A 14675-nucleotide genomic window follows, 5' to 3' on the forward strand; every position below is an offset into this window, starting at 1 on the left:
AAAATCGGTATGGCACGGTTGGCAATTCGGTTGGCATGGCAATTTGGCAAAAAAATCCACCCCTAGTGACAGATAAAGTATCGATCATAAGTCTTTATCATGACATGTAGAAAGTATATATGAATTTTATTGGCTTTAATGTCAAAATGGTCTCTGTGTTATAGTCACATGGCAAATTTAGTCCCTGTGTTTTTAATTTGGCTAATTTAGTCCTCGTGTTTGTCTCTGTTGGCCAATTAAGAACATTTTATTCAATCTTTTTTAAAAAATTCATAAGAACAATTATATTATATATGATTACCCTTTCTCTTTACAGAAAAATGCAAATCAATTAGAAATAACACATATAAGAGATAAAACTTCCAATCTGAAAAATGATTAAGGTTTTGACATAGAAAAGAGAGAGGGTAATGTTAGGGAGGAGGTAGAAGAATAATTTTTCTTTTAATTTTTAGTTTTATTTCATTTTTTAGATATTTTAAATCAAATAAATAATTTTATCATAATTTATAAAAAAAATTACCAAAATTAGATGCAAATGTCCTTAATTGACTAACGAAGATAAACATAAGAACTGGCCAAAATGAAAATACAGAGACTAGATTGACCTAATGACTAAAACATATGGATCATTTTAACATTTAAACCAATTTTATATCATAGAAAGAAGGGAATGCACGGGACTGATGTGGCTGGGGCAGTACGGGTGTCAAAGTGGGGTCGGCAGGATCAGGTGTGGCAGGGCGCAAAGGCACAACAGATGAACGCACGGCCTGGGGCTGAGATATGATGTCGGCACGCTTACAAGCTGGCAGTGGGGCTACAGGAGACTGGTGCAGCGAGCCTAGACGAAACAGAGGGAAGCAAAGGGAAAGTCTGTGGTAGGCTAGGTAGACCATGGTGATACCATATAGAAATATGACTCTTTGTATTAGTATGTGATAAATATTAAAATATGTATAAGATTATAACAATTTCTATTTAGGTATAATGTATACGTTAATTATAATAAAACATTGTTATAATACATGCAAGAATCACGTAGATACGTTCGGATTAATTAACTCTAACCTAACAAAAGTAGGACAAGTTGGAAAGTATAGTATAACTTCACATGAAAAAGATGCACACAAATTTTGTGGCAACAATCCTCATTTTAAAACTTTGTACTCTACTAACTCTCAAAGAATAAGCAGGGTCATTCCTAAGAGCATCTCCAATGGGAGTCTCTATTTATGGACTTCCACCACCACTTTTGAGAACTCATTTAGGGATTTCAAGGGAATCTTTCTATCTCTAAAAGAATATTGCCTCCAATAGAAGAGTCCTTATAGTAGAATTCCTAAATTTGAGGTTTTTAAGATTTTAAGTAATAATTTAATTAGGTGAAATTTTTTTGTTTGTGTTAACTTCTTTTGAATTATTTCATATTGCGCGAGTGGCTCGCTCATCCCCATTTTCCGTTCATCCAACTTGTTCGTGGGTTCTTCCTCTTGGTGGTGGTGGTGGTGGTGGTGGATCTGCGATGGTGGTGTGGCTACTGTGGTGGAGGCAACAGTCTTCTAGAACTAGGGTTTTTGTTGTTGTGGACTTGCTATTGTTGGGCATCTATGATGTATTTCCTTTCGAACTATGCTTGTATTTGGACTACCTTTGGGCTTTCTATTTCATGTAATAGTTTTTTAATTAAGAAAGTTTCTAGTTTGACCAAAAAAGAAAATAGGAAAAGGCCATTCAACTGGGACCCACGCCTACAGCAGGGTCGGCAGATGTCTGGCGAGTCCAACAGCAATCACAAGTGTGGGGCAAGTAGCCTTTTAGCAGCACAACAGCATCCAAGGTGATAGGCCACGTTTTTTACTCATTGTTGTCCCTAGATATGAGTACATACGCTATGTATCTGGTGAGTCCCTATACTTTAGGGACGCACTTTACGATCTATTGGAGATTCATTTTGTCCCTATATTTTTTTATACCCATTTTAAACGTTGGTTGTCCCTATTTAGGGACTTCACTAAAGATACTCTGACCAACGACGCAAAGATCAACTGTCTGAGCCCCGTATCAAAGAGGGCCCCCAATTTTTTTTATTAGTACAGATATACGCATAAAAAATAAAAACGTAAATATTTAATATTAGGTTATGCGAAAGTAAGTTCTTAAATCTCAATATTGTTTTTAAGGACCCAACTGTAAATGCCCAAAAGAACAATATATAGATAGAATAATTAAAAAACAAGGAGACTTTGGATGTGGTGATTAGCCACTAATGCTCTTGACTAAAACCTTATGCCATCTCTCATCCGTCCACCACCTTTCCTGTGCCTTGAGCTTGACTGATTTTTTCAGTCTCTTAATAATTAGCATGCATATGCATTAGAAGAACATCTAAACTTATTTAGGATAAACATCGATCACAAGCAGGAAAAAAAATATATTATGTGTTATCAAGTGTTTCAAGCCTATTTTGTGTTGTAACGAGTTTTAACTTACTCACATGACATTACATGATAAATTTGAAATACATTCACATATGTAGTTGGTACTTCCCTCCTTAAATATTATCTTCATATTCAGTATCAAATTAAATAAATGAAACTAACAAAATAGTTGAAAATATGTATAAATGAATAGTTCAAAATACGATACTAAATTTTAGGTATTTTGCTCCTACCATTGGTTTAATAGACGGTTCATCGTGAATATATTACTTGGTGCTCAAACTGTCAATTTGTTCTATACATTTGGATGTATAGACGATCTTTGAATTGAATGATTTTTTGTAAGAATGATCTTTAAATTAAGAAATTGAATGTTTCCAACAATTGAATTCATACGATGAATATTCGCAACAGGTGAAATATGTCATTCTTCAATGATAGTAGGCATGTATTTATCCAAATTTACCATATGAGAGTATGTAGTTGGAAGATCAATTGTGCAAGAATGCACTGCACTGAAGTATTGACGCCCCCCATTACTCACCCACCAACCTAAACTCTTCTGCCCTAATTAATTACAAACAGGGAGATAAACATCCCACTCCAAAACACAAAGTGTAGCGACCTCAGGTCCGTTTCTACAAACCTATTGGATCGAATGCTCGAAATCAGTAAAACCTACGAACTTCTCTCTTCTCTAACATTATATAAGAACACTACCACCCTCCTAATTCTAACCATCCAATCCTTTGAAGCTTTCAATCTTCCCACACCATATCTCATCACCCTCCATTACTTCTCATTGTGTTCTTGTACTGCTTCTACGCTTTTTCCTTTTAGATAATAATATACTATTCTTCTCTCGCCATCCCATCATTGCAGCCCATCTCCCGTTCCTCATCATCACACCATTACTTCTCTCCATCTTCTCTATGACGACGACCTACACCGACTCATCAGAAGACGAAAACGGGAACGCAACGACCTGCACTGACTCATCAGAAGACGAAAACGGGAATGCAATGGCTTCCCTCGCACAATATGGGGCTAGATTCCCCCTAGGATTTAAGGATTTAAGCCTGGCTTAAATTATTTTGGACGCACCAAACTGTCATATTTCAAACCTTTTTTTTTTTTTTTACTTATAATCTAACGGCTATGATCTATGAGAACTGAGAAAAATGCAGAAGAAATGCAGAAGAAGTTTAGAGAGAGAGAGCTCGAAAGCTTTGTGAATTGATCTTTCTTGACTACCAAGTAACTGGTTCTCACAAGGGGCCTATATACTAAACCATTACAAAGTTTGCTAGTTAAGCTAATACAATGCGTAACCTTCTTACTTCAACAAACTACAATCCTAACAACCTTTATATAACAACCCTCCTTATCCATTGACATGTGGCACAATCTTAACCATTATTTCCTCTTCACTTAGATCACTAGCGAGCTTTGATATTTTTACATCCCCCTCAAGCTCATGCTTCATGGAACTGAGCATGAGATTGCTGCAATGTTGATGAAACAAAGATGATGACAACCCTTTAGTTAAAATGTCTGCAAACTGTTCAGCAGAAAACACCTGTTGGACATGAAGGTCACCCCTTGTTACTCTTTCTCAAACAAAATGGTAATCAATTTCAATATGTTTTGCCTTAGAATGAAAGGTTGGATTTGTGGATAGTGCTATAGCTAAGATGTTATCACAATAAAACATTGGAGACATGAGAAGTAGAAGATGTAGATCACTGAAAAGATATCTTATATAGGCAAGTTCAGCTGATGTGATTGCCAATGCCCGATATATTCAGCTTCAATGGATAAGCGTGATATTGTATGTTGTTTCTTTGAAGCCCAAGATATGGGATTAGAACCTATAAATACAACAAAACCAAAAGTATATCACTTGTCATCGGGATCACCTACCCAATCAACATCATTGTATGCCTAAAGATGAATTGGCCCTGGTTTAAAGTGTATTCCATAATCTAAGGTACCTTTGAGATACCTGATAATCATTTTCACAGCGACAACATGGGATTCCATAGGGTTGTGCATAAATTGGCATGCTTGATTAACATAAAAGGTTATGTCAGGTCTTGTGAAAGTAAGATATTACCAGGCACCCACAATTTTCATAGGCAGGCAATTTTCAAAGCGTGCATTTTGGATACAATTAATGTCTCTATAAAAGGAGAGACAACACAGCCACTTGTTCAAAAATCAAAGAGACACCGCTCTCCGAATTTCAAAAGCCGAATTTTCCTGAATAAAGTTCGTCAACATTTCTCAGACGCAATCTCAGCTTTCTGGTTATCAAGGACAACTTTGTCAAAATGTCTCTAGCAAAGTTAAAACGCTTAAAGTTCACTATTCCAACTAAACCACTGTTGCCGACAAAGTCACAACCTCACCACTACCTGCTATTGGGAAATCCCTATGTATGTCAATCTTCGTCCTTTATGGCAAGGCACACCTCCAAAACGCCTAACTCTTCTTCCTTGCCGAGAATGCATCTTCAACCAAGCCTCACAAAATACTCAGTATTCCTCATCTCAGAGAATACCTCTTCAACCAAGTCCCTCAAAAATGTCAAACTCATTTCCTCAACAAGAAACCTATTTCGATCGAAAAGGTTTACACCAGCATCAAAATCTTACATTTTTTCCTTCAAGAGCAAAAGTTTCCCATATCATTAGGGTCAAGAGCAAGAGTATCTCATATCATGCTCTTTCCCTCTCTTTTCCTTTGCCCTTGCTCTTACCTGCAAGATAAGGAGAAAGAGAGCAATCAGTAGGAACCTAAAATCAAACTTCCAATCAAGAACTGATTGCCTAGAACCTTTCCATGATTGCTTACCTTGCATTGCTCTCAAGTAGTCATCTTCAACTGTTGTTGGAGCCGAGTCTTAAGTCACCAATAATTGGTACACTGTTGGCTCTTTACACTGAAGTTGCCAAGCATAAATGAGTCACCAAGAAGTGATAGACCATCCAAGGGTAAAGGTTGCACACCACTTCTACTATGCAAGAAACTGAAGCAGAAGGATTAACAATGAACCCATAGAAGTCTAAAGGGAGAAAATTGGTGGCGGACTGAGTGAATGGAAGACCAAACTTCAATGATGGGAATCCTACTCACAGTCCCAACAAACACTACCAATTTATATAATTCACATAATGTACAAAAAGGTAATGAAAATTACTAATTGATTACAAGTTACAGAGATGCCGCATCGATTGAAGTCTTAGTAAGATTATCTATAAACTTGGCACTGCTTAACCGTTGCATACCTGAAGCATGACAGTCGATGCATGGATTCAAGTTCCAAAAAGATAATCCATGGACACAATAATTTTAATATATCTTATGCCTGGAGCATGATCGATGTGTAGGTTCCAATGATCCAACTCTCCAGAATTGGAGATTATAAATTCAAGCTCTATAACGCTCTAAAGGAGGTTATGATCCAAATTCTCAAACAATTCATCTAATAAGAGATGACTATCCTAAAAGAGACAATGTAAAGCCCCTGAAGAGGCAAGGATATCCAAAGTAATGAAATGCTTGTAAATATGTATGTGCATGCACACGAGAATTATATGATCACAAATTGATGATTACCAATGTCAATTTTGGTTTTACAGTAGCTACTAAATTCATCAATGATCGGTGTTGATATTGAGACACGTTCTTTTGTTTGTCGATGAAAGAAAGGAAACATTATTGGTAAAAATGGATAGGCAATTTCATTACAGTTTAATAAGAACCCAAAAAAATGGACCTATATATTGTACAAATAGCCAAAGGATGTTGAACCTAGAAGGTTACATATGGGCATTTGTGATACAATGAAATACACTAGTATGATATGACACCCGGTTCCTAGTCGAAACCTGAAATTGTAATACATTCCTTTAAACATGGTTTCTCATTGTGAAACCTGTTCATTTTAATGGAGAATTATATATATGCCTGAAGCATATCTCCATAAGTAATTCCCCCAAGTATACATAGAAGCAAATTGCTTTGTATAAAATTCCAAAGGAGAATGTGTCATGAACTGTAGAAAATCCCTAAAGGATTCAAATAGCTTGAAGTAAGCCCTAGAAAGGTAAAGCACAAATTATGTACACAATGTCAATGGATGGTATAAATTGCCTTAGTGAATACTATCATTATGATATTATTGCAACATACTAATCTCTTATAAGAGTTGATATTAAATTGGGACTTGTGAAGAGTCTAGAAAGATTATAAAGTGTTAAAAGGAATATTGTTCGAGTTGCAAATCGAACAATATGCCAACACGATTCTTATCCACCAAAAGAGTTTTATGGTGTTAAAGAACCATGTGGATTAAAGGTCATGAGTTGAACACTCAACTGATTAATTGATATTTAGACACTAAGGAAGATCATTCATCCTCGTGTGAATTGATATTTGGTCCAGAAGTATCACATCTTAGTGAAGTATGTGCCTTATTATATTTAGCTAATACATTGAATCAAATGAAACATTTTTTGTGAGGCACAATACCAACATATAGGTATTGGAATGAAATGAAGCTTATCTATTGATATCTCCAAGAAATTACAGACATGTACTTGTTCTATTCCAATGAAGTCACTAATAGCCATGGTCTTATTAGGCAAGCAAAATCTGAATACCTTTCTAGCCTGCATACAAATCACTCTCGGAAAGGATTTGTATTTACATATGGAAATATATTGATTATGCAATGATCAACGAAGCAATGATCGTTTGTTGCATCTTCATATCTCTCAGAAATACATACTCCATGAAACTAGTCATGAATGTGTTTGGCTTATACTTGTTGCCTATTAAAACTTGGAGCACATGTGATCCATATTCAGAAGCAAACACTTCAACTATCATGCGTGATATCAGATTACATCAACTTAGTAATCAGTCAGATTGGAGAATTCGAAATCAAGGAGAGATACCCATTAGGCGGAGCATCCAAAACAGAACAAGGTTTTAACGAGGCAACCGAATTTGACATATAGCCATCCAAGGGGCAGCGTTGTAATGTAATAGGTAGATGGCCCACATGAATAGTTCTTTACTATTCATCTGAAGAAAAATTAGATGGATTACTTTTTATGCAATATTCATTTTTTAAAAATTTGTAAAGTGAATAGGGTTGCTATATTATTCTGTCGGAAGAAAACCTCTATAAAAGGAGGCTCATTCGTTCATTGTAAACATACAATTCAATATCAAAGAGAGAGATGAGAAGAGGAAATAAGAGAGATGCGGAAGAAATTAACAATGAGCTGAGCTAAAGAGAGAAGAGAAAATAGTGAGAGTTATCTTTGTACTCCTATTGTTTCACATAAAGAAAGAAAGTATTGTTGCTGCACCCCAAGGATGTAGGCTCGTAAATATTGTGTCTCATTTATTTTATATTCCACAACACACATATCACCAATTTTATAACAATTATCACATTCCTAGAATTTGTTGAAAAGAAGGGAAAAACCAAAAAACAAAAAGTCTCCCATCATCCTAATAATAATGCCATCACCCCCAAAAATAAAAAAAAATAAAGTCTCCCATCATCCTAATAATCGGTGTAAAAGAAAGAAAATATGAGCTCTTTCTTCTTTCTTTTTTTTGACATTTAAAATTTTTCTAGCAAAGCATGGCCGCTTTCCCATCTTCTTTAACACAGAAGCCGCCACCCCCCTCCCAAAACAAAATCCCTACTTAACCGCTGACTCATTCCTCTCTGGTTGGGGTCGGCAGGCAACTTACTTGCTCTTTCTCCTTTTCCTTATCCTCTATAGCCTTCTACCCCTCCCTTAAATCATCTTTCTGTAGAATTATCAGACAGACACGGCAAAGGCTCTCTTCCAACAACACCGATATTGTCCCTAACTTGATAATTACCACCTGCACATTCCATTAGGTGTGGGGTTTTATCACAAAAGGTTTCGGTATTCATTGGAGTGGAGTTAAGATATTTAAACTCTTCTTTTCATAGAGATATTGTCGATGTAGGATATTTCAACATACCCTATCACGTGGGACCAATTGGTGGGTCACACATGGCAGATCCACACATCGACAACCACGTGGAGCCAATGGAACTCATCCTACACTCGGGGTCAAGGGACCAACCATCAACACATGGGGCCAAGAGGACCCAATTATCACATGGCAGTATGGGCCCGTTCCTTGGCTCTGACGTCATATTGAATTATCAAAGAGACGAACCGAATTCCCACCTCCAACAACACCGATATTGTCCCCAACTTGTTAACTATTACCTGCACAATCCATCAGGTGTGGGGTTTTATCACAAAATGTCTTGGTATTAGTTAGAGTGGAGTTGGGATATTTAAACTCTTTTTTTCACTGAGATACGATCGATGTGGGATATTTCAACACTTTTTTCCCTCCGATCTGGTCCCCCTTCAACTTACTTCTTCCCAGCCCCTCTCTCTTCCCTCCCATATTTTCTGGTCCCCAGTCCCTCTCCTCAATTTTCATGGTTAATTTCTCTTCCTTGTATCCAATAATTTTCTTAATTTCTTGTTTTCTTGACCTTATATGCCCCTTTCTTCCTCCGTAGCTTGTCCCGTCGTCAGTTTTCCACCACCGACCTTTGCTACTCGGCCCATCGCGTGTCTCTCAGTAACGGCGCACTTTGGTGTTGTGTGATTGTTAAAGTACTTTTAGCACTAATTGGTACGATTATGGGAGTGCTTTTTGCGCGAGTGGCTCACTCACCCCCATTTTCCGTTCATCCAGCTTGTTCGTGCGTTCTTCATCTTGGTGGTGGTGCGACTACTATGGTGGAGGCAGCAGTCTTCCAGATCTAGGGTTTTTGTTGTTGTGGACTTGCTCTTTTGGGGCATCTATGATGTATTTCCTTTTGAACTATACTTGTATTTTGACTGTCTTTGGGCTTTTTATTTCATGTAATAGTTTTTTAATTAAGAAAGTTTCTAGTTTAACCACACAAAAAAAAAGGAAAAGGCCATTATGCTAAGACTCGTCCTGCAGTTGTGTCAACAGTTGTCTAGCGAGTCTAACAGCAATTGCGCATGTGAGGCAAGTAGCCTTCTAGCAACACAACAGCATTCAAGGTGGTGGGCCACGTTTTTTTACTCATTGTTGGTCCCTATATATAAGTACATACACTATGTATCTAGTGTCCCTATACTTTAAGGACTCAGTTTACGATCCATTGGAGATTCATTGTCCCTCAATTTGTTTATACCCATTTTATATGTTATTTGTCCCTATTTAGGGACTTCAATCAAGATGCTCTGAGCAACAATAAGAAGATCGACCACCTGAGCCCCGTATCAAAGAGGGCCCCCATTTTTTTTTAATTAGTACACATATACAGAAATACTATAAAAACGTAAATATTTAATATTAGGTTATGCGAAAGTAAGTTTTTAAATCTCAATATTTTTTTTAAAGACCCAACTCTAGTGTAGTGTAAAGGCCCAAACGAACAATATATTGATAGAATAATTAAAAAGAAAGAAGACTTTGGATGTGGTCTTTAGCCACTAATGTTCTTTGACTGAAACCTTATTGGTTTTTAGTTTTTATCGAAGTTCCTAACTTTTAATATTAATGTAATTAATGTATTTTCAAGCTGACGACCTTCGTCAAATCTAATCTCTACTATTATACAAAGCCTTGAGTGATTCTTCAATCAACCCAACTATTTTTAGCACAAACCTTATTGTTCTTCAGCAAAAAGCAATTCCCAGCTCTTCAACTGCAAACTCAAAACCTTCCTTCAAAGCAAACGCTGCTTATGACCCCTGAGATCTAAATTGTTATAGTTCTGTCACCCCATGGTATGATTTGGTTGACATGCAATTCCCTCTCTAAGGAGTACGTTTTGTACTAAGTCCAGTCTGAAGACAGTGATCTCAGTCGTCTAACATTATCTTTCCCTTCATGTCCTGAATCTTGTTAAGAGCTTTTACTACTTTACATTTCTAGTGCATTTACATTTAAAGTCATGTAGTTCGGCCCATCGACCTAATTTTACTTTATGAACATTTGCTTGACTCCATCATGAAATTATTAGATGTGCACATATAAACCACATCACATTCCATCATTCAAGCAATGTGAAATTTGAAGTTCACGCAAAGTCATCACAGTTTAGCCGTCTGATTATGCACATCACATTTCAAACTAACAAATTATGTTCCTTTGCACATTTAGGATGATTATTCGGTAAAGATGTAAACATTTATGAATTTGGATGATTATTTGCATGGATGACACTTAAATAAACACCAAAGTACATACAATTTTTTATCATCGAATGCATTGTGGAGTAGCCATACAGGAATGTCCATATTTTTCTTCCAATATGGACATCTTATTGTAGAAATATTGTATATGGGTGCATATACATATGAGGCTTTCTATGTTGCGTTTCACTACAGTTTTTAACTGCAGATATGTCATTGTATGCAGTCGATATTTTGCAAACTATCGTCGTTAATGTGTACGATACTACGATATAGTTATCGATATAGAAAATTTTATATAAACTCAAAAACAATGCCATGTCTTAGGAAAAACTCTAAATGTTAAAACTTTTTAATTTTTCAAAGGGTAATGCTAGGTAAACTAAATTTGCAAACTAAATAATGTGTCACCAATATCAAACAAGCATGTTAGTTAATACTTCAATAATAATTCAATCAACTTTTATGTCATTTAGTTTACAAATTTAGTCTCCCTAGCATTACTTTTTTTCAAATTAGTGGTGATGAGTCGGATGATATTTCGGTTGTAATTTTCTATTTCTTTGTACCTATTTTACCCTTCTAGCGTAGGCGATTCATTAATCAAGGCAAGTAATGTTAATTGTTTTATTAACGTTTTGAATTGCAATTTTTGGGTTTTCAATCAATTATGGTGTGCCAAACATGTATATTTAGTATTACTTAACCCTAAAATTCCAATAAATCAATCCATCCTCAAAAACAAGAAAAAAAAATTCCACATGCAGATGGTTGATTGCCCTAGTGGTTAGGGTTTTCTCTTCAATCCCCAAATTCAAACCCTCTCCCCTCCCCCTCAATATAGATTAGTATAGAATGTCGCTTACAATACAAACAATATTTCACTTATAATACATAGTCTAAGAGTAATGTTATTATTACCATTAAATATACCATAATTTCATACCACCTTATGTGGCAATTGACATCCCTAGAGTGGACGATGTCTGAGCTTCTTAGGCATCCTAGAATCCTGAAAAAATTGCAGAGCGAGGTAAGAGAACAGACATTTTAACTGAGGATGATTTGGTTGGAATGCACCACTTGAAGGCAGCGATCAAGGAGAGTCTCCGATTACATCCTCCAGCTCTAATACTGCTATTGCCAAGGACGTTCTCGCAAAATGTGAAAATAAACGGTTACGACATTAAAGGCAACACACAAGTTCTTGTGAATGCATGGCAAACTGGAAGAGATCCAAAGTCGTAAGACCTGCAGCCGGAGGAGTACAGGCCAGAAAGGTTCTTGGATAGTACTATAGATTATAAAGAGAACGACTTCCAATTCATTCCGTTCGGCGCTGGAAGACGAGGCTGCTCAGGGATTCGGTTTGCCATGGCTACTAACGATATTGCTTTGGCAAATTTAGTGCACAAGTTCGACTAGGGACAGCTGCCTGATAGTACAAGAGGGGAGAACTTAGACATGACTGAAAACATTGGTGCAGCCCTACGTAGAAAGTATCGTCTTAAAGTTGTGGCTATTCCATATTCTTGCTGAAGTGTGCCACCGTGTGTATATTTAACGAGTCAGTCACGTAATAAAACTGTTTCAAGGACAGTGTGGTCCTATAATGGCCTTCAGATAGTTGCCCAAAAATAGAAAAGTACCTGCCGTCCAAACCATATTTCGATTAAGTAATTTGAATCGATTATGTTCTTCTGACTATGTGTACTTCTTTTACTTAAATCAATCAAATGTCTCTTCCCAATCAGGTCATGATAAATAATTCATTGTGAGATGCAAAATAATGGATTATATAGTATTTTAGAGGATGATCAAGGGTCTGGTTGGTCACGTTTTACAAATCGGTTTTTCATTTTAGAGATACAAAAAGGAGTGTAAAGTATGTTTGGTATACTATTTTAAAAGAATAAGATGGAAAAAAAAATACAACAACATGCAATATTTAACTTAGGTTGTAAGACAAAGTTGGTGTTTTAAGAAGAAATAAAAAAAAAATTATGCACTATGTTGATGCACAAAATCGGATTGACTTTGAAACAACGTGAAATGTCAAGGTGTGATCTTTGTAAGGTTGCCTCGATCACCAAATGTAGGTTATATGTAAAGAGATAGAGATAGGGAAGCAAATACAAGATGTATGTAGTTGACTCTAAGTTAGGCTATGTCCACAAGAGTAAAGGAGTTCTCATTAATAATGTAGAGTTTACATGATACAAAGGTTTATGTATAATCATTATTAGTGAGTTTTAATAATGAATTAAGTAGAATAATGAAATTAGTGTTTGAAATTAATGATATGTGTGCAATGAAATAAAGTAAATAAGAAACAATATTTATGTGATTCGGCAATGCCCACGTCCTTGGGGCAGCTGTAGTACTTTCTTTCATTATCTAAAATAATAGGAGTACAAAATAATTATCACTATTTTCTCTTTTTTCCTCTAGCCTAGCTCACTGGTATTTTTTTTTATGCATCTCTCTTCTTTCTTTCCTTTCTTTCTTTCCTTTCTTTCTTTCTCTCTTCTTTCTTTTCTCTCTTCCTTTCCTCTTTTCTTTCTTTTCCTCCGTATGTTTCTCACCTCTCTTTTTTCCTTTATTCTTCAATCAGGAAAAATGTCTGATAAACTTGCCAAACCTACCAAGCCACTCTCTTTGACAATGTTGTAAAGGTGTGAGTCATCCATTCGAACCAAATAATAGATGGGAGCAAGTGGCCATCCATAATTACAACAATTAGGGATTAGTTGTAGGAGAATAGTCTCCTTTTAGGGTTGAGGATAGTCACATGCTTTCATCCGCGGTCAATGTGAGACTTTATGAGCTTTAATCTGATGTTAACATGTGTCGCGTTGTGATTGGCTTCTTGGTTAGCAAGAAACTCTTGAGCATCCTCCACACGAATCCTTTAGTGGATCCCTAAAGGTATGAAGTTGAATGGTGTTCAGTAGTTTTGAAATTAGTGAAGTATGGTACAAACATACGACACCACCACCTTATTATAATGGTCATCACAACCGACACCTCAACCACCATTGCGATTACTACCACAATCACATCATCACTCCCCTCGAACCATTTACACCTCCATCTCTGCCACACCACCATCTATAGCACCATCAATTCCACTACCTCCCAACCACCATTTAAACCCCACCACATGCACCACCACCACACTGTCAATAGAAAGAATACAGAAGAAATGAGCGAGAAAAATATTCAGAGAAGAGTAAGAGAATCTTGGAGGAAAATACTTTTCATTTCACAACTTAACCTTTACAAGATATTTCCTTCAGGTATAAATACTCATAGGAACTACTTTAGGACATAACACAACCAATCTCCTAATGACACTTGTCAGTCAATACAAGACTAACAATACTCTTCACCTATGTATATCCTAACATTCCCCCACAAGCTTATGTTGGGAATGTCCCAACATAAGATTGGAACAATGATCATTAAACAAAGAATAACATAACCCTTTGGTGAAGATATCTGCATATTGATGCTCAGAAGCAACAAACTGAAGGTAATGGTGCCTTGTTGAACTCTTTCTCGCACAAAGTGACAATCGATCTCAATGTGCTTGGCTTTAGAGTGTAAAACTGGATTTGTGGCAAGAGCCATTGTTGAGATATTATCGCAGTGAATAACAGGTGCAAGAGAACCAGAAATATAAAGATCATTGAGGAGTTGTTGTAGCCAAACCACTTCAACAGTTGTGGTTGCCATTGCACGATATTCTGCTTCAGTAGAAGATCGACTAACAGTGTGCTGTTTTTTAGAACTCCAAGAAATCAGATTGTGTCCAAGGAAGATGACAAAACCAGTTGTAGATCTCCGATCATTGGGATCACCAGCCCAATCGGCATCCGTATAAGCTCTCAGATCCAAAGAGCCAGGTCTGAAACATAACCCCCAACCTATAGTGCCCTTTAGATACCGTAGAATCTTCTTGACTGCACCAAAATGT

Source organism: Malus domestica, chromosome 11 (assembly GCF_042453785.1).
Source record: "Malus domestica chromosome 11, GDT2T_hap1".
In the NCBI taxonomy this organism is placed as follows: domain Eukaryota; kingdom Viridiplantae; phylum Streptophyta; class Magnoliopsida; order Rosales; family Rosaceae; genus Malus; species Malus domestica.